This window comes from Rattus norvegicus, chromosome 8 (assembly GCF_036323735.1).
Source record: "Rattus norvegicus strain BN/NHsdMcwi chromosome 8, GRCr8, whole genome shotgun sequence".
Taxonomy (NCBI): domain Eukaryota; kingdom Metazoa; phylum Chordata; class Mammalia; order Rodentia; family Muridae; genus Rattus; species Rattus norvegicus.
The window spans coordinates 71,456,830-71,483,415 of record NC_086026.1 but is presented as its reverse complement, the minus strand read 5'-3'; the positions used below and the strand labels follow the sequence as shown (position 1 = coordinate 71,483,415).

The following is a 26,586-nucleotide window of genomic DNA, read 5'->3' as shown; positions in this document are numbered from 1 at the left end:
GGGAAAGGCTGAGGATGTAGCTAGATGATACATTACCTACCTACTATGGGCAGGACCCTGAGTTGATTTCCAGTAGTGTTTAAAAAAAAAATTTAAGGGAAATTTTACTGTAGAAGGATCTACTTCCTAGCTTGTTCATATTGTGGTTGGCAGGATTCCTTTCTGCCTGTGGCCAGAGACCTCTGTTCTTTACCGTATGTACCTGTAAAACATTTCACAGTTTGAGAGCTGACTTTGTCAGAGCAAGCAAGAAGGCAAGAAAGAATCCCAGCATAGAGCATGGTAGCAGGAACATCAGTCTTAATAACCTTGTCACATAGTGGCAGTCATCCTATCATTTCTGCCATATTTAATTTGTTGTTGTTGTTAATAGATTACTAAGTCCATCCTACTCTTAGAGGAAGAAGAGATTACATAAATGTGTAAATACTGGGTCAATCATAAAGTACATCTTTGAAGTTTGCTACTCAATCTTCAGATACTGCTACTGTAAGATGCTCATCTGCTTGCATGAGTTAGCCTTTTTATCTAGCATATTCATAACTGGTAACACTCATTTGTGAGAGAACTGGGTGAAGGTAAGAATTTGGTTTAGGACTATTAGATAACATGCTTTGTACCCGTGGTCCTGTTTTTTTCTAGTGATTCCTTTTATGAAAAGATTTAACAGTGTTAAAGTCATGCTATATCCAGTGATATGTGCCTAGCGTTGTGGAAGCTGAGTCAGGAGGGGGCCAAGTTGGAGTCCAGCCTGAGATACATAGCAAGACCCAGTGTAAAAGCAATCAGACCACTACCACCAAGAAAAGAAACTAAAATTTTATTCGTAAGAACTCAACAAAAGTAGGAAAGCTATTAAAATCAGAAAATATGCAGATACTTTTATAGAAATTCGAAAGATTGCTTTATTTTAAGATAATTCAAGTTTTCATACATTTCCAACATAGATACTATTTTATGACTTGGAAGGAGGTGGATATATAAAAATCTATGCAGTTGAAGTATAGCTGAACTTGATATATACTGTAAAATAATCTTTTCTTGTAAAACTAAGCATTTAACAGACCATGGATTCCAAATGTTTCTTTGTTATTGTTGCCTACCCCTTTGGCATAGTTTATATGTTGAAGTCAGTTCAATCTTTGTAGGAGAACTAAAAAAAATCACCCTAGACTCACAGCATTTTAAATATTACAAATAACTTTCCAGATGAGGAAATAGTCACAGAGAGATGTACTCAGGTTTGCTTATGACAGAGCCAGTGCCCAATGCCATTATAAGTTATAATATCCTGATATTATAAGTTGCTAGGAATGAGCCTTATGTAACTGCTTAGCATTTTAAGAACCCTCCCTGTCTCGTACCCACCAGAGTTTAGAGTGTAATTTGCACACTGAGATTTTTGAATGCTGCTGAGACATTTCCACTTTGCAGCAGAATTTGGGGACTTATGCTTTTCAGGGAATTGGTGTACTTTAATGATCTGAGACAAATCAACAGTGCAGACTTTGTTCATTCTGACTTGTTAATCTTGTATTTGGCTAGGTTTGGCCAGGGTAGTAAGAGAAAAATCTTTGTGTTAAGAAATAATCAAGAATTTTGCTGTGTTGACTTTCTCAATAAAGTAATACTGTCACTAGTTTTTGCAGTTTGTAAATACCGCGTGCAGACTTCCTTTTTTTTTTTTTAAAGATTTACTTATTTATTTATTTAGTGTATATGAATACACTATAGCTGTTTTAGCCGTACTGGAAGAAGGCATCAGATCTCATTACAGATGGTTGTGAGCCACCATGTGTTTGCTGGGATTTGAACTCTGGACCTCTGAAGAGCAATCAGTGCTCTTAACCACTGAGCCATCTCTCCAGCCCATGCACAGACTTCTTAATCATGAAATAGAAGTTCTTGACACTGATGAGGAAAAGACAAAGTCTTCTGCCATCTGTGTTGTGGCAGGCTTTGCTGTTGTGTTAACTAGATAAGTTCTAATTACTGTTAAACAGACGGTTTGTGAGGTTGTGTTAATACTTTAGAGAAAGTGTGTAAATACAAATCGGCAAAGAGCTGGTTCCAGATTTAGAAATAAAAGCCCTAAAAAAAAAAAAAATTAAAAAAAAAAGGGGGGTTGGGGATTTAGCTCAGTGGTAGAGTGCTTGCCTAGCATGTGCAAGGCCCTGGGTTTGGTCCCCAGCTCCGGAAAAAAAAAAAAATTAAAAAAAAGCCCTAGCTTTGGAGGTAAATCAGTTCTAATCTGTAACAGTTTTCTTTAATAGTATATTTCTTGGTTTTGTGGCAAGGGAAAAAATGTTTGCAATTTGGTGTAACCTCTCTGTGGTACTCTCCTGTTCTCTGCATGCTATAGACAAGATAAAATACTAACCTCTGATTGGTTTGTGGCATACCTTCCCTTCTCATCAGCTCTCTCCACACCTCTTCCCACTCCTTCTTTCCTTTACTCTTTCCCCTTTGACACTGGATTTCACTGTGGCCTAGGTTGCCTCAACCTCCAGAGTTCTGTGGTTCCAGGTAGCTCCCGAATTTTGTTCTTTTAAAGATGAAGTTGATTTTGGTTTAGCTTTTTTCCTTCCTAAAGGTTAGATGTGGGAGTATGAAGTCAGAGAGTTAAGAATAGCAGAATTGCCTGTGGTGACACACACCCCTAATACCAGAATTTGGTAAGTAGAGATAGGCAGGCCTTTGAGATTAAAGTTAGCCTGATCTACATAGAGTTAACTCACACCTGAGCATGCATGCTACAAAAGCTAGTGCACGCACACGCACACACACACACACACACACACACACACACACACTGAGTTGCATGTGCATATGCATGTGGAGTCCAGAGGTCAACCTCTTGTATCAATACCTAGGAACCATCCACTTTGTTTTTTGAGACAGTCTCTCACTAACTAGCCTGAAACTCTACAAGTACACAAGTCTAGCTAGCCACTGAGCCTCAGAGATCCACCTGTCTGCCTCCCTAAGACAGAAATTACAAACATGCCTGCATGACCCATTTTTTTTTAAAAACATGTTTTCTGGGAACTGAACTCAAGTTAAAGCAAGTGGATAAATCCCCTGTGGATAAATTCTCGGCAGTCTGACCATTTGTGTTTCTCATAAGTAGATACAAAGCTTCATTTCTGAAAGAAGGACTTGAGGAACAGTGAATGGAAAACTCATTGGATTACCTTTCATGCAGATCAGCCTCTGCTGTGATACTGTTAAGGTCGTAACAAGTAAAGGAAGGCAATTTCTGTCTTCACCTTGATAGAGACAGGTGGTTTAATATGCTATATTCTTTAAAGGGTACTTGTGAAGTAGGAACTTCTTTTTAGTACCTCAGTGGCTAAGAAACTATAGTGTCCTGTTGGATTTAATTCATGTATAAAAATTCTAATTACATGGAACTTGAAGAAAAGTAGACTCTTGTGGTAACCGATAATGACAGAGGTCTGCTATTTTTGGGTGCTACCATTTAGTCTCCCCAGTTTGGATTTATTTTTTTAAAGATTCTTCCAGTACAAAGCAGTTATCTGGTAACCTTAGCTTTTTGTCCATCAGAGCTGCTTAAACTTTTTCCACTTATAACCCCTTTTTGGCAAAAAATAAATAAATAAATAAAAATAAAAATAAATAAAATCATGAGACACATTTAAAATGTGTACATTTTAGACATTTAATGATAACCATAGATTTATTTTAAAACAATTCCTTGGTTTACATATAATTTTGCCATTCATTAAAGATGAAAGCAAAGTTGCATATTAATGAGATATGTATCTTTTTTCTTATAAAAATTAAATCTTGTATAAATATTTGACACTCCAGGGCATAGAGCATTTTACCTGTATTCAGAGTTGATCAGTATTTTGATTTTATAATTGTCAATGGTGAGAAAACATCACATAAATACCTGGTACAAAATGACAGAAGTAGGTTTAGGGTCATTTCAGAAGTTGTTGGAAATTTTGCATACTACCATTCCAAAATATATTTAACATTTTTTTAAAAGAAACTCTAGATAGTAAGTTCAAATAACAGGTTGTTTAAATTGTTTAAATAAAAAACTGTGGCCCAATGTAACACAAAGATATACTAATTGATGCTTCCATGCTGATAGATAATAGGAAAATATTAAAATTCTTTGAGGTCCACGATTAAACCCTTGTGTTTCTGTAAGAGCAGAACAGTTTTTATGTATATTTAAAGTGCTGCAGTTCATAGTGTAGTTTAGAATATGAGCGTATTGGCATTGCATGACATCAAAGCATGTGTGCATAATGTGAGTTGTTTTCGGAACCATGGCTGTAGGGGAGTCCAAGAACACTGCCGGAAACGCTCTGGGCTCATTGCTTGTTGGGTTTTGAATCAAGCCTTGGTTGTTGCACATGCAGATCCTTTTACTGTTGCCAAAGTTTTTGTGACCTCGACTTGAGTTATGCAACCACAGATGAGGTCAGAGCCCACTCTGAGCAGCTGTGTGTTGACCTTCTTTCCCATTGCCTCTTACATCTTCTAAAGGCCAACTGTATTTACTCAGTAATTTCCATGATCACAGGATTTTGTCTTGTTTAATTTCTCTTATTAAATGTTTGTTAATTGACTAAATTTAAGTATTCAAATGGCTGGCCTTACTGTAAGCACTAAAGACAAAGAGAAGTTTGTTGTCATAGGTCCTACACAGCAAAGAAAAGGCAAGAAAGAAGAAATAATGATTGATTTTTTCTTGATTCTTTGGAGAAGGGAGTGAAATCTCTGTGATTCTGAATATTAAAATATAGGAGCTGCTTAAATGTTTTCAGTGCCACAGAGAGACTGACAGCTAAGATGTACCAACCCTGATAGACGCTGTTGGCAAGTGTCTTGCATTTTGGAGAGTCTGATTTGGTTATGAAACAGCCTTTTAAAAAGTAAATTGATATACATGGACTGACCCTGGGCTCCAACTGCATAGGTAGCAATGAATAGCCTAGTAAGGGCACCAATGGAAGGGGAAGCCCTTGGTCCTGCCTGAGGGGAGAGCGGTATTGGGGGGGAGATGGGGAGGGGAACACCCATATAGCAGGGGAAGAGGAGAGGTTAGAGGGATGTTTGCCTGGAAACCGGGGAAAGGGAATAACAATTGAAATGTAAATAAGAAATACCCAATTTAATAAAGATGGGGGGGGGGGAAAGTAAATTGAACATCTAGTGAGATTATGTGAAACAATACTACACACATGGCTTTCTAGTAGGAACTGTATGAATAAATGATAACGCTAAACTGACCTTGTTGAATTTTTACAAATACCACATACTTTGGTTAAAAAGAATTTGGTAACCAATGTAAATAATTTTCCTCGCCATGTATTTGTGGAGCAAACCTAAATTATTGAAGCATACCGTTTCATTTTTAATTGAATGTAATCTAAGAACAGAAGTCCTTTGGTGAGAGCTGTTCCTTACAGACCCTTGCCTTCTATTTGAAGTTAGTACAAATGCAGATGAGAAAAGAATGACTGTGAAATTGTTGCTGATGTTAGCAGCACAGGCGAGGACTGAGTTTACCGTACATAGAAGTAGTTGGCTGAATATTACTTTTTAAAATAAGTAGGATAAAGAATAATCAATAGATTAAATGACATGAAAAAAGTGTTTGAGACATGGGACAGTATATTTAATTTTATTTCATTATTGTACTGTTGTTCTATGACCATATATGAGTAGTGTAATAATCATTTATTGGAAGCTTATATATAGTTCTGCTTCCATAGAGGTGGTAAGATAAACAACGTAATTACTTGTGAAATCTCTTTCCCACTTTGCTTTTCCTCACCCTATTTATTAAAATACCTTGCTTTCCCTGATAATAAACTCTTATTTTCCCCCATAATAAAAAAGCAAATGAAGTATTGTTTTTTATTTTCAGAATGTTTTCTATGTAATTACCCCCTCCTCTTTTCTACCTAGTATAGGTTGGGAGTGTATGTGGGGGATGGGAGTGGGAGTGTGTATGCATTTGCCAGAGCACATGCGCGAGGCCAGTGATCTGTATTGGGTGTCTTTCTCCATTGCTCTATCTTCCTTTTTGAGACAAATCTCTCTCTGCCCCCAAATCTTACTATTTCGGATAGACTGGCTGGCCAGGATGTCCTAAGGGCCTTCCTATCTCTACATGCCCCTCCCCCCAAACACCAGCTTTTTTATTTGGATGCTAGGAATCTAAATTCTGGTCCTCATGTCTGCATAGAAGCACTTTACAAATTGAATGCTTCCTTGTCCCGTAAGTCAGTATTCTTTAAAAAAGCTTTTTAGACTTATTCTATCGGGGTTGTTTTGTGTTTGAGCTGGGATTTCACTATATAGTCCTGTCTGGCCTATAAGTTGTGATTTTCCTACTTCAGCCTCACAAGTAACTGGAATTACAGGTGTATACCACTATGCCAGCTAAGTTTTTTTAGTTGCATAAAATTGACATTGTTGCTTTAATATCTGTTAAATTAGTCAGGGTTCTATAGAGAAACAGCTGATAGAATGAACACACACACACACACACACACACACACACACACACACACACACACACAGAGTTTAGTAGAGTTACTTGTGGTTCCGATAGTGCAACAATGGTTGCTTCCTGATAGAAAGTCCAAGAATGGAATATTCGACGGGAGGCTGAATGTCTCAGGTGACCTTCAGCATACATTGGAATCCCAAAGAAGTAGTTCTAATACCAGTTAAGAAATGAATTTGCCAGCTAGAATGAGAACAAGCAGGCAAAAAGCAAAAGCTTGCTTCTTCTGTGTCTTTTCTCTAGGCTGCCATCTAGAAAGTATGGCTCAGATCTAGGGTGGATCTTCTGCACCTCAAATGATCCAATCTAGAAAACAATCCCTCACAGGGGTGCTCCGCTGCTTGGACTTCAGTTAATTCTAGAAGTAGTCAAGTTGACAACAACTTTGGGTTTCAGACTCATTTCTCACTAATTCCCTTCTAGTTCAAGATTCCACAGAACTTTTGTGGAGTGTCTCCTATAGTCTGTGACAGTTTCCTGTCTGTCTTTGCTCACATGACCTTAATTAGTCTGAGTGCTGGCCAAGTGTCTATAGAATGTATCTCATGTGCTTTGTCTAGCACTTTCCCTCATGATCAAAATGTGGGATTTAGAAAATAGCAACACAGAACCAAAAATGTCCTTTCACACTTTTTTCTGGGAGTAAGTAGTACATGAAGGCAACACTACTTAGAGAAGATAGTGTTTGCTCAATTTTCCATAACAAAGTAGTTTTGCCTTTCTGTATTCTAACCTTTGGAAATGAGTTACTGAATTCAGCCCATACTTGGGCCAGGACAATGAAGTTTCATGTCATGGGAAAGCAAATGGATGTATTTAAGGAAGTTTTCTCCCTTGGTCGTTTATGTACAGTATGTACAGTTAATATGTTGATTTATCATTCAATCCAAATAGCCCTCCATTTATGGTGGTTAGACTTGAAGTCTTCTCAACTTTGTCACAGTATAAAGCAAAGCATGCCCATTTTCTAAGTTTTCACTTTCACTATACTGTTCAGTAAATTACACAAGATACTTAACACTTCATTGTGAAACAGGCTTTTATTAGAGGATTTCTCCTACTTTTGGCCTACTTAGTAGCCCGAGTGGATATAAACAAGGCTGTGATGTTCAGTGATCTAGGTGTACTGAATACAGCCCCTGGAATGTGTTCAACACTGGGCAGGCTGTCAGTCTGTGATCCTATCATATTTCATGGTGTACCTATAGGATGGTATTTTGCTACAATGTTGGTCTCCTTGTTTAGCAGTCTCTGGGCTCTCCTTTTTCAATCTCTGATCAGAAACTGGAAGCTTTATTTGTTAAGGTACGCTCCCTGAAGCTATGCTCATCTTTAGGACTAAGCAGTAGGAGGATATAGAAGGGGATGGGGACAGGACCCATACACACTAAGGATTCCCATGTCCTCTTACACCAGTGAGCAAGGTTCCCTTGCCCCCTGAGCTTTAGATTCATAATCTTTATTGCTATTGCTCCCACAGATTGCAGGGCCAAAGATGGAGGAGGGGTGTGTGTGTGATATTCCTATACTTTCTTGTGAAAAGATTTACCTGTTCAGTCACAGCTGGAACATGAAACTGTTCGTTTGGGCTCTATATACACTCCAGGCTGGATGATACTAGGAGAGAACCCAATAGCGGCCATTCTGAAATAGTGCTTTGCATTCTGATCCTCTTATAGGATCTGCCTATTGCCATTACTCTTTAGGGTTTCCGTGTATTCTATTGTAGGCATTTTACCCAGGTCTTAGAGCTTCGTTCAGTTGGTGGGACAGTTGGGATGTTGTATTTGCTATATTTTATCTGCAACTAGAACCTTGCTTAAAGGTTTTTTGTTTTGTTCTAGGAATTTAACAAGAAACTGAAGTTTCAAAGATTCAAATATTTTTTGAATTGAAGCCAGAAATGTACTAAGATTTTGATTCTTTCATTTGATTAAGGTAAGATTATTTAATAAAATGTAATTGTACCCTGACATGTTTTCAAACATATTTTATTAAAACATTTTTATTTCTGAGTCTCTAGATATTTGTACCTAAAAACATTTTTATGGGTTCTTAAAGCATTTTATGTTTGCTTGCCACACACAAAAGCCTGAATTCTATCCCTCATACCACTTAAACCAGGTGTGCTGGGGGCACCTGTAATAATCTCACTTTGGCGACAGAGGCAGCAGGAGGGTTAGAAGTTCAAGGTCATTCTCAGTTACTTAGCATGTTGGAAGCCCCGCTAGAATACATGAGATCCTATCAACAGAAAGTGGGATGTGGGGGTCCTTCACCATTTAAATGACTAGTGTTCCTTGTAACAAATACCAGATATAACGGAAGCAGGATGGTATGATTACCAAAGGTGTAATATATTACAAAGAAATGTTTACCTGGGGCAAAAGTCATCAAGTTGTCCTACAGCCTGGCCACTTGTTTTAGTAAATAATGTTTTATTGGAATATAGCCATATCCACTCAGTAGTCTTTGTCTGTGGCTACCTTAGCATTTCAGTGCTGTGTTTATTACTTTAAATTTAAATATACATTGTCTAAGTACCTGTGCCAATCCTAAAATCTTGAAATGAAAGCCTTAGAAGTCCTAGTTTTCTAGCTAGATGTGGTAGAGGCAGAGGCAGGCAAATCTCTTGAGTGTGAGTCCAGCCTGGTTTACAGAGTGAGTTCCAGGCCAGTCAGGTCTACACAGAGAAATCTTGTCTCAAAAAAGCATACAAACAATAAATAAATTAAAAATAAAAAGCAATACTAGTTTTCTGAGATAATTGGTGTATTAAACACAGACGTAATGCTGCCGGTAGTGTGTGCTAAGTGCTTATTTATTTCTAAGTAGTGCTCTATGTTTTCAATACTAAAAGCTTACATAATGGTGGTTTTGTTCCTGTGCTAAAAAGAGATTCATACCAACTATATTTGCTTCCCTAGTAAGGTTAAACAGAACTAATAAGACTGATGAGAGGATGATGAGAGTGAGAGAATGATGATTGTTATTAATAGCCGCCCTGAGTAAGTAATTTACAGTACATGAAGTTTTAAGTGAAAATATCCTAATATAAAAGAACATTAGTGAGCCAGCTGTGGTAGTGCACTGTAGGTTACTTGAGAGGCTAAGGCAGAAAGATTAAAAGTTCAAGGCTAGCCTGGGCTACATAACAAAATCATCTAGCAGTTAAAATAGGAATTACATTTCCCTCTAAAGTGTGAATTTAACATCTAATGTGGTCAGCCTTCCATCTCAGCAAGTTCCATATTGGTGGATTTGACCAACACAGATGCAAGATGTTTACAAGAAAAACTATATAAACTTTATTTCTTTGTGGTAATTCCCTAAATAAAACAGTATAACAACTACAGACAAAGCATTTATACTCTTTTTTTTTTTTTTTGGTTCTATTTTTCGGAGCTGGGGACCGAACCCAGGGCCTTGCGCTTGCTAGGCAAGTGCTCTACCACTGAGCCAAATCCCCAGCCCCAGCATTTATACTCTTAACAGTTGGTGTGTGAGTGATCTGGGCTGATTTATAGGGGAAGAGTTATTGAGGTTCATGAAGGTAGTGTGCTAGTTTATAAAAGGGACATCAGCACACAGATTTTTATGTTCTTGGGTACTAGATCTAATTTAATGGAATTCCTAAAATTGTGAATGTTTAGAAACATTAGAAGAAATTACAGTTGGAGTCGGGTAAGATGTATGCTGTGCTTCTCAATGATCTCTGAAAGGCTAAAGAACAAAAGTATAACAATCTGTGGAGAAATTATAGTGCATTTCCAACTTCTACTAAAGAAACACCTGTTTTAGACACCAAAATCTGAAGGGGAAAAGTAATGGTTTGGAGGGAACTCATTCTGGGTAGCTTATTAAAAATAAACTTTCTGTAATTTTCAGTGTGTTTAAAAAAAAAACAAAAACCATTGGATTTGAAACATATATGTAACACCTAGCCTGAGAGAATATTTGGTTTAAAATAGGTTTGGATGTTATATTTGTGTTTACTTTGTTCTCAAAAAACAAATTTAAAACTTTTAGAGAAGGAAAGCTAGAAATTTAAAGCATTCGTTATTATTTTGTGTTGATTCTTTATGAGTTTCACATCATGTATCCCAACCCCACTCATCTCCACATCCCTTCATTTCCCGCCTTCACCCTTGCAACTTCTCCCCTAAAAAAAAAAGGCATTAAAAAATCTCACTGTGGAAGCTGTAGTGTATCACAGTGTGTCCCGCGGTATATACCCTTTGTCCACACATCTTTACTTGCAAGTGTTCATTTCAGCGAGTCTGGGTCTGTTTCAAGGCCTCTGGCTTCTACTACACCATCAATACTGGATCCTCACCAGGACTCCTCTCAACAGACGTCCTGTTGTTGCCCTGTGTCATGGAGATCCTGCATCTTAGTCCTCTTGTGTGTTCCAGCAGTTTGTAGTTGAGGTAGACTAACTCAAAGCCCTGGATCTCTGGCCTGTGTGGTAACTGAGCTGGTCGGCCTGCCTGCTCTCCTGCCTCCACAACACCAGGGTGAGCTCTCCAGCACTGCCCCAGTGCTACAGCTGGCAAGGGGCAGAGTCATCTGTCCTGTTCTCATGCTCTCAGGGCCAGCCCACCTGTACCCATGCCGCCAGAGCCAGATCTGTGGTGCCAAATCAAGGTGTGGCTGCTTTCCCATGAGCTGACACTTGGAAGAGGTTGGGCCACCTCTCCTCTCACACCTCTTGACTCACCTGCAGTTTCATCATCAGGGCCAGCTCTTCTGTGCTGCTACCCAGGTAAGGTGCAGTGCTCTCCCAAGTACTGCAGCCTGCAAGAGGGCAGGGTCAGCTCTACACAGTTCTTGGACATCAACATCATCCCAGGCGGCAGCCCAGACCAGGAACCTTCACATATTCTTTAGTGGCAATATGAATCAGTCATAGACACAGACTCTTGCTGCTATATGGCCACAGTCCCAGATATGGCCCTCAGCAGCAGTATGGACTGCAATTTCACCATGGCCTCGGGTGGCAGTTTACAGTAGGCTGTTCATTTCTACCTCAGGTCTCCAGTTCTACCTCTCTTCATAATGTTCAAACTGTTCTGCTTCTTTTTTTCTCCCATCTGTCCACCACATAATTACACATCTTAGTGGCTCCCACTTCAGTTGAGCCACCAGCAGGTGGGTCTCTGGGTATCCTCCTCTGCCTGTACTCTATGGTATGGTATCTGGGTGCCCTAGGACTCCGAGTCACTAAGCATCATTTCCGTAAGCATTTCACTGGACTATCAGAAAGTCTGAGCATGTGTTGAATTTCTGAATTTCACCTAATAGTAATACAGACATGTATTTTCTAATGCATGGTGATTTGTTTACAAGAAACAACTCATTTTATGGTAGATCAATAAACTACAATGATTAGACCATCTTTATATTAACTATGTTTTATTCTGTAGTAATGCTAAGCGTTAATATGTAGAATTGTCAAAATATACTTATTGACATTTTTATTTTACTAGTGGCATGTTATAGTACACTTAATAAAAATTCATCTACATACCAAGGATTAACTATTTCTAGCATATTATCTTCAAATCAACAGAAAATATTTCAAGTATGACAAAATTGTATGAGAAACTTTTTCGGGATATAAGAGCCATCAGTCTACATAGATCTTTCCCTTAAAACTTAATAAATGTTATTTGACATTTGGTAAAGAAAAAGACCAAAATAATAAAAAAGAAAGAGTCCAAGACTTAATGTTCTTTTTTTTTTTTTTTTTTTTTTTTTTTTGGTTCTTTTTTTCGGAGCTGGGGATCGAACCCAGGGCCTTGCGCTTCCTAGGTAAGCGCTCTACCACTGAGCTAAATCCCCAGCCCCCTTAATGTTCTTTTAAAACATTCTAGGATAAAGTAGATTGTAGACTGTCTGAGTAATATAAAAAAACATTATTTGGATATATTTGTTTATTCCTTCCTGTGTTCAAGTAGATCAGTACAAGTGGTAAATTAAAAAGTAGGATTTGGAAGACTTGAATTGCTGCCAGACTAGTTGTGTGAACAGCCACAAAACTTAATCTTTTACTCTGTAAATTAAATCATTGGAGTTTGGCTTCTAAGATTAAGTCTTACTTGATGTTCTTTTGTTTTTATTTGTGTGTGTATGTGTGTATGTGTGTGTGTGTGTGTGTGTGTATGTGTGTGTGTATGTTGAAATATGTAAAACATGAAATTTGCTGTCAACCATTTGTAGTTGTATGCTAGTCATCTTTCTCTACAGTCTTTCATTTTGGAATTTTGTGCCCATTAAAATAAGTTCTTAGCAACTTCCCCTGGCAACCACTAGTCTTCTATCTCTTTAATTGTGATTTTCTATTTCATTGTATCTATTACGAGTCATATTGTACTTGTTTTCTGTGTGTAACTTATTTCACTTAGCATGATGCCCTTGAAATGTATCTATTTTACAGCATATAGTAAAGGATACCCCACTGTATGTATTTGCCAAATGTATCTATTCATCCATCATTAGACATATGGGTCATGAACATGAACAGTGCTGCCATCAGTATGGGTGTACAGATAGAACTTCGTGATCATGTTTTAGTTCTTTGGGGAGTGTGTTAAAGTACAGAGTTGTTAGGGCATAAAGCATCCTGCTTTCTACAGTGGTGGCTAAGCTCTAAGTTCTTTCTATGTGGTGTTCATAGTATTTTCTGGTTGTTTCTATTCATTCATATTTGGGAGATTTGGAGCTATATTTTTTTCCATACAATCTCTGTCCCTTTCTTTCTCTTAAAACTCCTACAGTCCATATATCGGTACACATTATGGTGGTCTTATATTGTAACCCTTGTTCTCTGTTCATTTTGTCAATGTTTATACGCTCTTGTTTCTTAGATTCCATAATTAGTGTTCAAGAAGTTTCTGTTTTCAAGACTTTTATCAACACCTAAAATTTAACTGTATGCAATCCGACAAATAAATGGACTTATTTCTCCATTGTGAGAATGTTTAGTGGGTCATTATTTTCAATGTCAGAACCCTCTTGAAATGGATTTGAGACCTTATTTTTAAAAGCTAGATAGATGCTTTGCCATTGCACCAAATAAGGGCCATTTAAAATGGTCAGACTCACAAAACAGTAGTTGGCAAGGACTAGGTTATATAAGAATAAGGCTTTGTGTATTTACATGTAACAAAATCTGTGCTGTACACTTGACTCAGGAGGGTAAAATGCAGTGAGGACATTTTCATGCATGTGTACTATGAATAGTAACTGCTTTTAAAAATGCAATATATTACTGAATACTTCACTGAAGTTAAGCATACAAGATAAATATATCCATAACTAATTTGGAAAATACGCTACTTAACACAAATTATCAGACATGCGAAAAGGCAGAAAAATATGAACCTTAGCAAGGACAAAAATCAACCAGTAAAAAGGGAGAAGTAAAATGTGATGGGATTATCAGACATGGACATTAAAACAGCTATTACAGATGTACTTCATATGTTCAAGAGAACAATGAACATGCCAAGGAAAATGGAAGTTATTTATAGGAAGAGATCCAAATAGAATTTCTGTAAAGGAAGAGCAGTGTCTGAAGTGGAATGAGTAGCATGTTAAATATTTTAGGAGAAAAGGGAAAGTTAAAGTTGGACCACCAAGGACACTGGCTGCCCAGGCGTGGTCCCTGGAATCTGTGTGAGTAGAGAGAACTGACATTGTCGTCTGACCTCTACATGGATATCATGGTACATGTGCCAACACATATACTCTAAATAAATTAAAATGTGATGATTGTTTAAATGAAACACTAAGTGAAATACTCAAAGAAAGAAAAAGAACACAACATCACTGAACTACAATATGTTATCAAGCAAATTAATAAAATATAGCAAGTTTTAGAAGAAAATAGAGACAAAAAAATAGTTCAGATAATGGCCAAATATTACTATGTTTGATGGAAGAATTTGAATAGTGAATAACACCATTTTTTGAGTTGTCCATGAATAACTAGAAAAATAATTTTTTTGAAAATGGATTGGGGTAGAAATGGAGGGATAAGCTGGGTGGTGACAGCATACGCCTTTAATCCCAGCACTTGGGTGACAGAAACAGGCAGATCTCTGAGTTTGAAGCCAGCCTTGTTTACAGAGGCTTTTATACAGAGAAACCCAGTTTACAAAAACAAAACGAGAAAAAACGAAATGGAAAGGATAAAAACAGATGTCCTGTCTTCACATTCAGTATGTTCCTTTAGACTTCTTTTAAAATTGTCTTCCTAGAGATTAAAAAAAAAATGGTTCCCCAGAAAGAAGTCCTTCCTCAATTATGAATATTTACCATAGGCCATATAATCCGTGTAGAAGTTCAGCTGCATTGCAGTTGCTATAATGGAAAAGGGAAGATTTGTGTGTCATGTTAACTTTTGATTTCTTACTCAGTATCTGTTAGCCTTTGAAATCTACAAGTTACAAAATGTGAGTAATTACTTTTCGATGCTGAGAGTTGGACCCAGGACCTTAAGGAACTTAGGCAAGAACTCTACCAATTAGCTTCATCCCAAGACTGAATAATAATTAAACTAATGTCTTGAAGCTTTCCTACTTTTTTAGGCATGGAGCAGTGTATAAGTTATGTGGTAGAGCTTATAGTGGGGAGAGGATACATTCAAGTCTGTGTGAGGTATTGTGATACCTACACAAACACAAGGAAGTGGTCAAGGATGTGGTTGGGGAGAAGCAGAAAGTTTTTTGCTTTTTGTCTAATACTTAGGTTCAGCTTTTACTTCTAAATAATCATGTTGATTATTATGTAAACTGCTTACATAAATATCAGCAAAGTAAGGTTTTAACTTCTAGATTATGTTATGTGTAGGAAATATATTTCCATACTTAGGAATAATTTTTGCATTAAATTTTATGTCTACTACAACTGTATTATTTAGCTAAACAGAATTTCTGTGCTATAGTCTGCTTGCCTTTCAAGTTTTAAAGCTGACAAAAATATGTCTATCCTTCACTCTTGAGTGAGGAGAAGCCTTAGGAGGTAGAGGAGGAAAATGCTGGATTTCTTCAGTTAATCTAGTTCAGTCCCCTTCCTGTTTGTTTGAAAATTGTTCATCTGGGAAAGCTTAGCTTAAATCTTACTTAATTCCCATTTGTGTCTGATAAAATTTATGTTCCTGATCAATATATGATTCTGTGCAAAGGTGGATTATATTTTTGTCTTGATTGCTGCTCTTAGCAACTTTTATGAGATAATAAAAATTACAGAAGCTTAAAGAAAAGTACTCTTCTCATGGGAACATGTACTCTGATTTTTCAGATTGCTTATTTGGGAAAATGGCAATAGATTATTAAATATTTGATTAAATGAACTGCTAGGTAGATGATTATTTAATTTTGCTGGCTTTCAAGGACATAACTTGATAAACATTTCCCTCATTCTGCCTAGTATGAGTATCTGCTATGTGGTGGGCACTACATGGAGGTGTTCATTTTATCTTATAACTATTTCATGAAGTAGACATTATATCTGATTTATAGATGAGAGAGATTTTAGAGAAAGGTTAATTTATATAACATTGTCTATCTTGAGGCTGAAAAGATGGCTCAGTGGTTAAGAGCACTGGTTGCTCTTAGAGAGATCCTGGGCTTGTTTCCCTGCACCAACATGGCAGCCCACAGCAGTCTGTAACTCTAGTTCCACACTCTCTTCTGACCTTTGCAGGCACCAAGCACATAAGTGGTGCACAGACTTATACATATAAAATAAATAATTTAAAAAAGAAAAATTTTAAAGATTGCCTATCTTAGCAAGATTCAAATGTAAGTCTATCAGCCCCTAAAGCTTGGGTATTTTTCAAAATACATAACTTACCCTTGTGTCTACCTTTGTTCATCTTACTTCTTTAACTAGTTTCTTCATTGTCATAGTAGTTTTAAAATTTTTGTGTATATACACAGATGAAGTGATGCATACCTGAAATTCCAACAGTTAGGTGGCTAAGGCAAGAGGACTGGGAGTTCAACGCCATCCTGGGCCTCAGAGTGAGTGGGTCTCAAAAACAAATAGATGGCTTATGTGCATTTATTCATGACTAATTTTACATGTTGTTTAAAAAGTCGGATTTTTAAAAATTATTTGCTTTGGGGGCTATGGGAGAGATTGAGGTACTTGGATTTGAACTTGGGCTTTATGCATGCTAGGCAAGTGCTCTACATTGAGCTGTATCTTCCTTCCTCTTTTACTTATTATTTTGAAACAGTCTTACTAAGTTGACTCTTCAACTAAGTCTGGCTTGAAGTATAATATTTATATAATAAAACGTGCCCCCGTTAAAATATACAGTTAGTGAGCTTTGTCATTTGCCCCAACAGTCAAAGTCTAGAATATTTTTATTGCCCCAGAAAGTTCCTAATTTTCTTTTGTGCCATCCTCCTTGATAGATCTCTTTTTTAGCCACTAACAGAAATGGAATTATATGTTGTCAGTAGCTTTGGATTATGTTTTGGAGATTCATCCATGTTGGGGGAATTTCTTAGTTAGCTTTACTACTGTGAACAGACACCATGACCAAGACAACTCTTATAAGGACAACATTTCACTGGGGCTGGCTCACAGCTTCAGAGGTTCAACACATTATCATCAAGGCAGAAGCATGGCAGTGTCCAGACAGGCATGGTGTAGGCAGAGCTGAGAGTTCTACATCTTCATCTGAAGACCACAAGGCTTCCAAGCAGCTAGGATCAGAGTTTTAAAGACCATACCCACAGTGACACACACCTACTCCAACAAGACCACACTTCCTAATAGTGTCACTTCCTAGGCCAAGCATATACAAACCATCACAGGTAATATTGGAACCAGTATGTTGCTGAGTTATAGTCCATTGTACATATGAGCCATTTTATCCTGTCACCAGTTGGTGGACATTTGGATTACTTCTGGCCTAAACTGCCGTTGGTGCTCACGCATAACCTGTTTAATTTGGAATTTCGAATGACAGTCTTCTTTAGTGAGTACTTTATAGATTTCTTCAGCTTATATCACCTAAAGTAGGAGCTACGTCATTGAAGGCTCTGTTATAAATTGAAGATAAAAAAATTGTGTTGGCTGTTTTGAAAATTTGGAGATCAAATAAATGACATCTGGAACACAATTTTTAAAAAGTTTTGCATGTTCTAGTAATGCAAAGATAAATGAAAAGAAATGAAGTTGAGCAGAAATGTAGTGTGGCAAACATTGGATTAAAGTTTAAAATTGGCCGGATGTGGCAATGCATGCCTTTGATCGCAGTATTAGTGAGGTAGAGGCAAGCAGGCTCTGAGTTCTAGACCAGCCTGGTCTACAGAGTGAGCTACAGGACAGCCAAGGTTACATAAAGAAACCTGTCTCAAAAAAAAACAAAGAACTTAAAATTGTAGTTAGGCCTATTATCTGGCTTTAGTTCAGCCGTATCATTTGTTAGATTTCTACCATTTATTAGTCCTGGGTCAAATTATAATTTTGAACAAATTAGTAACCTATATAAAAGGAAAATAGAACTCTGATGTTTATCCAACTCAATCACCTTCCTGTTTAGAAACATTTCCACACTTTCATGGGTACATACGGGATCTCACTTTGTCCTAGCCACTTTTGGGCGCCAGTGAGAGAACTAGTACAAGAAGTGATTGGCAGCAGCAGCAGCAAAGCCTGGGCGAGTCAGCACTTGACTCGACAGCTGTGTTCTTATCTGGAAAATAGAGCCTCTGTCTAGTTCAGAGAAAAAAATGTGATGACTGATAAGGACTCAAAACTGCCAGTCTCTTCCTCTTCCCTTTTGTAAGAAGCTCCCTTGTCTCCTACTTACCATTCTGTTGAATACTTATTTTTTTTAATTGAGTATTTTACGTATTTACATTTCAAATGTTAATCCCCTTTCCACTTCTCCCACCCTCCTTCCTCCTTCCCCTGCTTCTATGGAGATGCTCCTACTCCACCCATCCACTCCCGCCTCAACACCCTGGCATTCCCCTATACTGGGGAAATGAGCCTTCATAGGACCAAGGGCTTCTCCTATTGATACCAGAAAATGCCATCCTCTATTACATACGGCTGGTGCCATGTGTTACCCCCTACCCCAATGTGTACTCTTTGGTTGGTGGTTTATTCCCGGGAGCTCTGGGGGTGTCTGGTTGGTTGATATTGTTGTTCTTCCTATGGAGTTACAAACCCCTTCAGTTCCTTCAGTCCTTTCTCTAACTCCTCCATTGGGGTCCCTGATGGTTGGCTGCAAGCATCCTCATCTAAATCAGTAAGGTTCTGGCAGAGCCTCTCAGGAGACATCCATATCAGGCTCCTGTCAGCAAGCACCTCTTGGCATCAGCAATAGTGACTGTATATGGGATGGATCTCCAGGTGGGTCAGTCTCTGGATGGCCTTTCCTACAGTCCCTGCTCCACTCTGTGTCCTTGTATTTCCTCCTGTGAGTATTTTGTTCTCCCATCTAAGAAGGACTGAAGCATCCACATTTTGGTCTTCCTTCTTGAGTTTCATATGGTCTGTGAATTGTTTCTTAGGTATTCTGAGCTTTTTGGCTAATATCCATTTATCAATGAGTGCATACCATGTGTGTTCTTTTGTGACTGGGTTACCTCATTCAAGATGATACTTTCTAGTTCCATCCATTTGCCTAAGAATTTCATGTAGTCATTGTACTCAATAGCTGAGTAGTACTCCATTGTGTAAATGTACCACATTTTCTGTATCCATTCCTCTGTTGAAGGACATCTGGGTTCTTTCTAGCTTCTGGCTATTATAAATAAAGTTGCTATGAATATAGTGGAGCATGTGTCCTTGTTATATGTTGGAGCATCTTTTGGGTGTAAGCTCAGAAGTAGTGTAGCTGGGTCCTCAGGTAAAACTATTTCCAATTTTCTGAGGAACCTCCATACTGATTTCCAGAGTTGTTGTATTAGCTTGCAATCCCACCTTTCTCCATCTGTTGTCACCTAAGTTTTTTATCTTGGCCATTCTGACTGGTGTGAGGTGGAATTTTTTGATTTGCATTTCCCTAATGACTAAGGATGTTGAACATTTCTCTAGGTGTTTCTTGGCCATGGAGATGGAGGGAAAACCAAGAAGGGGATAACAGTTGAAATGTAAATAAATAAAATGACCAATAAAAAAAAGAAAAATCGTGGAGATCATAGATATTGAAAATGAATTCACAAGACAGTAAGGCTAGGATGAAAAAAAGAATACTAGCTAATAGAAAGACATAAATTAAAAGGGTGTAAATAAAATAAGGACAATAGGATGGAAACTGTTTTCAAAGCATTAAAATAAGCAATAGAGTAGAAATTGAATTATGCAGTAGCCAAATTAAACTGTACCAGAATAGAAAATACATCTGAAAGTTGAATTCATGATATAGAATACAAATTTGAGAAGCTTTCCCAAAATGCAAATGAAAAAAGAAGTAAAATATTTGAAGAAAGTAAAGAATAAAAAGATGTAATATATAGAATTTATATTCTAGAGAGACCAGAGCAAGTTGAATAGGGATCGGTTTGTTATTAAACACTATAGGAAAAAGATGGAGTATAACTTGATTATAATTCAAACAGGAATATTCTCTAACATTTGCTACATTTAAAAATGAGTCAAACAGGTTGGAGAGATGGCTCAGCGGTTAAGAGCAGTGACTGTTCTTCCAGAGGTCCTGAGTTTAATTCCCAGCAACCACATGGTGGCTCACAACCATCTATAATGGGGATCCGATGTCCTCTTCTGGTGTGTCTGAAGACAGCTACAGCATACTTATATATAATAAATAAATAAATCTCTTTTAAAAAAATGGTTTTAAAAAATGAGTCAAACAAGCCTATTCTGGTGAAATTTTGTCCTGAATTAAAATAATCTTTAAAATTAAAGAACTTTATCGTGTATCCAAGCAAGAAAGAGAAACAAGCAAGCCTTCCAATACAGAGACTTGCTGTAGGCTGTTCTTACAGTTAAATTGTATTTATATGTGCATGAACAGTTGACTGGGGACAGAATTCAACCTTGTCTAAAAAGAGCTTTGTAGGTGTGGTAGCACATGTCTTTAATCCTTAGTTCAGCACTCCTGGGGCAGGGGCAGGCACATCTCTGAATTTGAAGCCAGCTTGGTTTATATAATGAGTTCCAAGCCATCCATCGTTGCACAGTCTCCACACAAAGAAAAAAAGAAAGAAAGAAGAAGAAGAAAGCTTAACATGCAAGTTTAGTTGACTATCAGGGAATCATTCAGTTTCTGAAAGGTAGTTTTGAATAATACAGCATAGATATTCTGTGATATATTAAGAACACAGGCCTCACAGTCTGACAGCTAATGTTCAGATCCCTTTTGATCTTAGTTATGTGAGTCATCAAAGTAAATCTTCAGTGACTATTTGACATCACAAGACTTAAGGCGTGCCATGTTTAAAATCAGGCAGACACATGTGAGTCTTCGTGTGTAGCCCACACTGTCCTGGAACTCTTGGTCATTTTCAGCCTTTCAAGTGGTAGGATTACAACCTGTATCACCACTCTGCATTAGGAATGTAATCTGATTTGAAGCATTATGAGCCACTTGTGTCAGATCATGTTAACTAAAAAAATTAAATGAGCTAGCAGAGCTTAGCTTTGTCCTATTGTGAATGATTTCTAGAACATACTTGTTTACACTTCTAGAAGGGTCTTAGTCACCCAAAATACTAGGTCTTTTTTTAAGTTAAATCCATATTGGATATTTAACCAATTGACTGTATAATTTAAGTCTTCAGTCTATCAAGCAGTAAACAGCAGTAATTAAATTGCAAATCTGTTTTAAAGAGTTGGCCAAGATACATCTCAGTTTATTCTGTTACTTATACTCATTTCTGTTTGGTTTATGGTTTTCAGTTACCTAAATACAGGAAAGAAAACACAGCTGCCTGATTTAAATGCCTGTCTTTTTAATTTGCATTTTAAACAATGCTATTTATTTAACAAATCTTTAATCAAGGTCTCCATTGGACTAGATACAGTCTTAGGCACTGGGAATGCAGTAATGAGTTGGAGATGGACAATAATCTTAGTAAGTAAGTGGACTCAGGCTGAGTAAAGAGCTGGAGAATAGTGGGTGCATGAACTGGTCACTGAGGCCTTTTTAATTGACATCTAAGCAGGGGGTCAAGTGAAGTAAGGAAGGAGGCCAAGTGGATGCTAGGGAAAGAGAATGTCAGGCAGGGGAAATGGCAAACACAAGTGCAAATCTCCTGACTAGAAGCATCCCTGACATGAGTCAGTTTTCTGCTGATTACTCCTTGAAAGGTTTCTGGTTCCCATAAAAAAATTAAAAGAGAATTAGAGGTTTCTTTCTCTCATTTCAGGGCACCTTCTTCCTATCTTTTACAGCACTCGTATCATAGTAACACTGATGATGCCCTTTGATTTTTTTTTTTTTTCGAGGCACATGGTTAGTGTCTTCCTTACCTGCTGCATAATAACTGGAGAACAATTGCTTAACCAGTCAATTTGGGCATGTGTTGATCTTTTTCTTCTACTTACTACCTAAGAATAAAAAGAAAAGTAAATTGCTTGATATGTTAATAAAAGGACATAGTAAACAAACACAGTGTATGAATCTACAGGTCAAAGCAGTCATATCTTCCAAAGCTGCCTGCAGTTGTCATTTCATGAGGGAGTGCATAATACTCATTTCCTGCTGTTTCTCTTCTACATTACAAACTGGCCTTCTGGGAAATAGAATACTACATTGACTGGGGCTATTGAACCATTCTGAAGTATAGTTTGCAAAATTAGTTACTAGTTTCACTGATTTTTTGTTTGTTTGTTTATGGGGTTGTTTTGGGGGGATGACTTTATCCTTTTTAGTAGTGTTGAGACTCTGGATTTTTATTGACCCCATGTGTTCCAGTTAACTTCAGATGTAATTCTCTCAATTTTTAACAAATAAATTTGAAAGAGAAACTTTAAGGCTGACCACAATTCTTTTAGCTGCACAGCACTGTACTTTTTTTTTTTTTGATTGTGGAATGTTAAACATATAAGTATGTAACTTAGTATATAATATGGCTGTTGGTCAGATTTAACATTAACATCTTTTTCCAATGTTGATCTAATGCCCTCTTAACTTTTTCTGATCAGGTTCTTGCTGTGTAACCCAAGCCAGCCTCAAACTCAGAATCTTGTTTTAGCTTCCTAGGTGCTGGGGTTCTGGACAGCACCACACCCAGCTTCTACAGCTGTTTTGACCCATGGGTTATGATTCCATCAATTTTTGAAAGTTTTGTTGTTATCTATCATGAACCTAGAATCATCTAATTTTTTAGGAAGGTCCGTTTTCTTTTGTTTTGTTTTTAGTAAGAAATGGTATCATATATAAATCTTGGCATCAGGGTTATTAAAAATGTGTTAAACTATGTTATTTTGGTTTTCCCATCGTGTGCCTTGTCATAGAGTAGTGTTGTTCCATGAGCAGTTACTCATATTTGGGTAGAGGAGGAAAGACACTCCTCAAAGATATAACAAAGAGCCTTGTATTTCTGTGTTTAAATATTATTATTGTTGTACATGTCCATGGTATTTGGATTGGAGTGTGATAACTGTGGAGGTCAAAAGAACTTTGTGGAGTCCTCTTCTTCCATCATGGCTCCTGGGATCAAACTTGGCTTTATTAAGCTTGTGTGGCAAGAGCCATCTTGCACCCAGTATTTCTGTTTTAATGGTCAAAATGTCGGGTATAGTGGATATATTATATAAATGATAACACATGGGTGTTTTGGTTGTTTGCCTTTATTACAACTTAAGGAAATCTTTTATTTATAAGTATGACCTTTAACAGATCACTTGTACACACTTTGTGCTATTTTGTTTTTAAAATCACTTAATGTGTTTTCTCATAGTAGCGATATAAATAATAAAACATTATTAGAATGAGTATTTCTAATACAAGAAGAAATATTAAATATCTCCCAGATCCAAATTTTATGAATAATGATTTGATGCTACAAGTGGAAAGTGGTAATGAAACTTCCTCATGCACAAATCATCAAAAATACTCTATAAAATTTGGAGCTGGTATGATGGTTTAGTTATAGTCACTCACTGATCTTGCAGAGGACCTAGTTTGGATTTCCAGCACCCAGATCAAGCAGCTCACAGCTACCAGCTCTGGTTCCAGGGTGTCCAGTACGATCCTCTGGTCTCTGGAAGTACCTGCACACACACGGTGCACACACACGGTGCACACACACGGTGCACACACACGGTGCACACACACGGTGCACACACACGGTGCACACACACGGTGCACACACACGGTGCACACACACGGTGCACACACACGGTGCACACACACGGTGCACACACACGGTGCACACACACGGTGCACACACACGGTGCACACACACGGTGCACACACACGGTGCACACACACGGTGCACACACACATACAGGATACGTATATTTTTAAAGTATATAAAGTTCATTTTTAGGCTTTCTCTCATGTTTTATATTTGCGTGTGTGTGTGTGTGTGTGTGTGTGTGTGTGTGTGTGTGTGTGTATAACAAATTAATTTTGTGACTAGATTTGAGTCCCATTTCCAAGATATCAAAGACCAGGAGAGAGGCAAACTTTTCTGGATATTCAACTTGTATTACATTCCCAGCTTTTCACTTCTGTGTGTATATTTTCAGGACACACACATACACACACACACACACACACGCACACACACACACACACACACACATCTTTGCCTCCTTTCCTTTTTGATGTTCCACTGAAATAACATGTCTAGAGATCAGAAATGTATAGATGTGACTAAGAGGATGACAGTTGAAGAGACCTTTGTTTGGTACTAGAAGGCCCAGTTGCACCTTCTGCTCACCCCTCCAGATTTTACTTGTTCCTGCTCTTGACTGCTGATAACTGGCTTAATTCCAGGTGAAACAACAGGCAAACTTTCTGTAGAGAAATTAGAAATGGCTAGGCTTCCAAAACTATGTGCATGTTTGTTCTGACAGAGGGCCTGCTGCCTTCCTGTTCTCCACTAGAAGAGTGCTGCTTTTAGCATCTACCTGGCCCACACAGAGCTCTCTCTCCACACCCCATCCCTGCAATCTAACCAAAAAGCAGACCATCTTCACAGTAATGGAGAGAATCTAATAAGAGATCATTAGGCATGTGAGGAAAACTTAATGTCAGGAAAAATAGACAAGATAACCAGGAAAAATGCCAACACAATAAATAGAAGTAATCACAGAGAACTTTATTTATAAAAAGGAACTCTGTAGCATGTAGAGAGCTACAAAGACAGCACTTCCATTAAGCCATAGGAGGACAAACTGTCAGACAGAGCACATCTGGTACAGAAATAGTCAGCCAGCATGCTGTCTTTTGAAAACTGGAATTCATGAGATGAACAAAAGCTCCTTAATGAAGTCATTCATAGTGACAGCTATTAGACTGCACTCAAACTTTACCAGTAGGTAACCCTTACTATTTTAAGATTGTGCAGTTCTGCCCTAAGACTTTGAAGCTAATCCGAACACAATCTACATCCTGCCAAACTGTTAAGAGTGGGAGCAAAAGGGCTGGAGAGATGGCTCCGTGGACAATTCCCAGAACCCATGTTGAATGGCTCATAACTGCCTGTAACTCCAGCTACAGGGAACCAGGCACTCTGGTCTCTGTAGGTACCCACATTCCTGTGTGCATACCCACACGGAGACATATACACTTACAAATAAAAGTGAACCTTAAAAAATGTTGGAGTTGAATAATTGATTTTAGGCATTCAGGGCCCAAAGTTTACTTTCTCTTGTAATTGGAAGAAATTAGTGGGTTTTATGTTCACTCTTAACTTTCTTAATTGAAATTCATCATTTAATTTTTCATAAAATATTTTATTTGGGCATTTGTTCCTTGTATCCTACGTAAAAGGTATATTGTAGAGAAAGTGAGAAGAAATTACAAACAAAAGAAGTAAGTGTGGAATCACACTGCATATTAAATTACAGAGCGACCGGCAAACATAGACTATGCTTTTACATCATTTACTCTGAGCAATCTCAAGTGTTCCATTCACCACACATAAAGCTAACACGTAATTTCCCATGTTCCCCTGGGATCCCTACATATCATTATAGCTGACTAATACGCCAATGGCCAACAGGGCCAACAACATCAGTGTCTTCTCCCTTCAGACTTGAGAATAGACTTGGGGGTGTAATACTAGGCATGGGTAGAAGAGGGCCAATTTGGCCAGTGTTGAAGTGCTGCAGGTAAAAAATGACCACAGCTTATCATTGTGGCAGTAGTGAAGTTGGTCATTTGGGTCTCAGGTGATCAACATAGGAATCCAAGTTTTGTCTGAATATTAGAAGAGTGAGTGGGTTGAAGGAGAAGATCTGTATGAAGCTGTGAGTGTTACAGTGCAGAAGCTTATTTGGCTTCCAACTAAAGATACCAGTTACTTGGATTGTCTCTTGGGTATGTATATATCTGTAGTTATAAAGGAAATCTAGCTTTGATAGAGAATTTGGGGATAGTCAACATGCAAGTTCCTACTAAGGCATGAGGCTTGAGTGAGATCACTCAGAAATGAACAGAGATAAGGAACCTTGTGGCCTAGGACTGGAAGATCTGTCAGCATATAAGGGAGGCTCAGAATAGACTGAAAGGGGAATGGCCAGTTGGGGGGCTAAGACCAGTTCTTTGGTCTTAAAAATAGAACTATAAGATGTTTCTTTTAAGATGGGGTTTCTTTCTCTATGTAGCTCTGGCTGTCCTGGAACTCATTCTATTAGACCAGGCTAGTCTTGAACTCACAGAGATCCACCTGCCTCCCCACCCACGCACCCACCCTGAGTGCTGGGATTAAAGGTTTGTGCCACCACTGCCCAGCTATAAAGTGTTTCTTTAAGTTTAGGGACATAGTAAATAAACATTGTTGAGTACCAGAGGAGCACCAAATGAAAATTTGGACATCTCTGCTTTAGGTTTGTGCTGAGCAGTTTGCCTATGC

At 37.9% G+C, this 26,586-nt stretch overlaps 1 protein-coding gene across 3 annotated transcripts in view; it reads left to right on the top strand.

Annotated features, from left to right (window-relative positions):
- Glce (glucuronic acid epimerase) overlaps positions 1 to 26,586 on the top strand; it is a 66,033-nt gene that overhangs the window by 24,224 nt on the left and 15,223 nt on the right. For all 3 annotated transcript variants that reach the window (XM_063265760.1, XM_039082437.2, NM_001427627.1), the window contains one exon: positions 8,404 to 8,497. The gene's annotated coding sequence lies outside the window, so the exon portion shown is untranslated. The remainder of the gene's footprint in view (positions 1 to 8,403; positions 8,498 to 26,586) is intronic.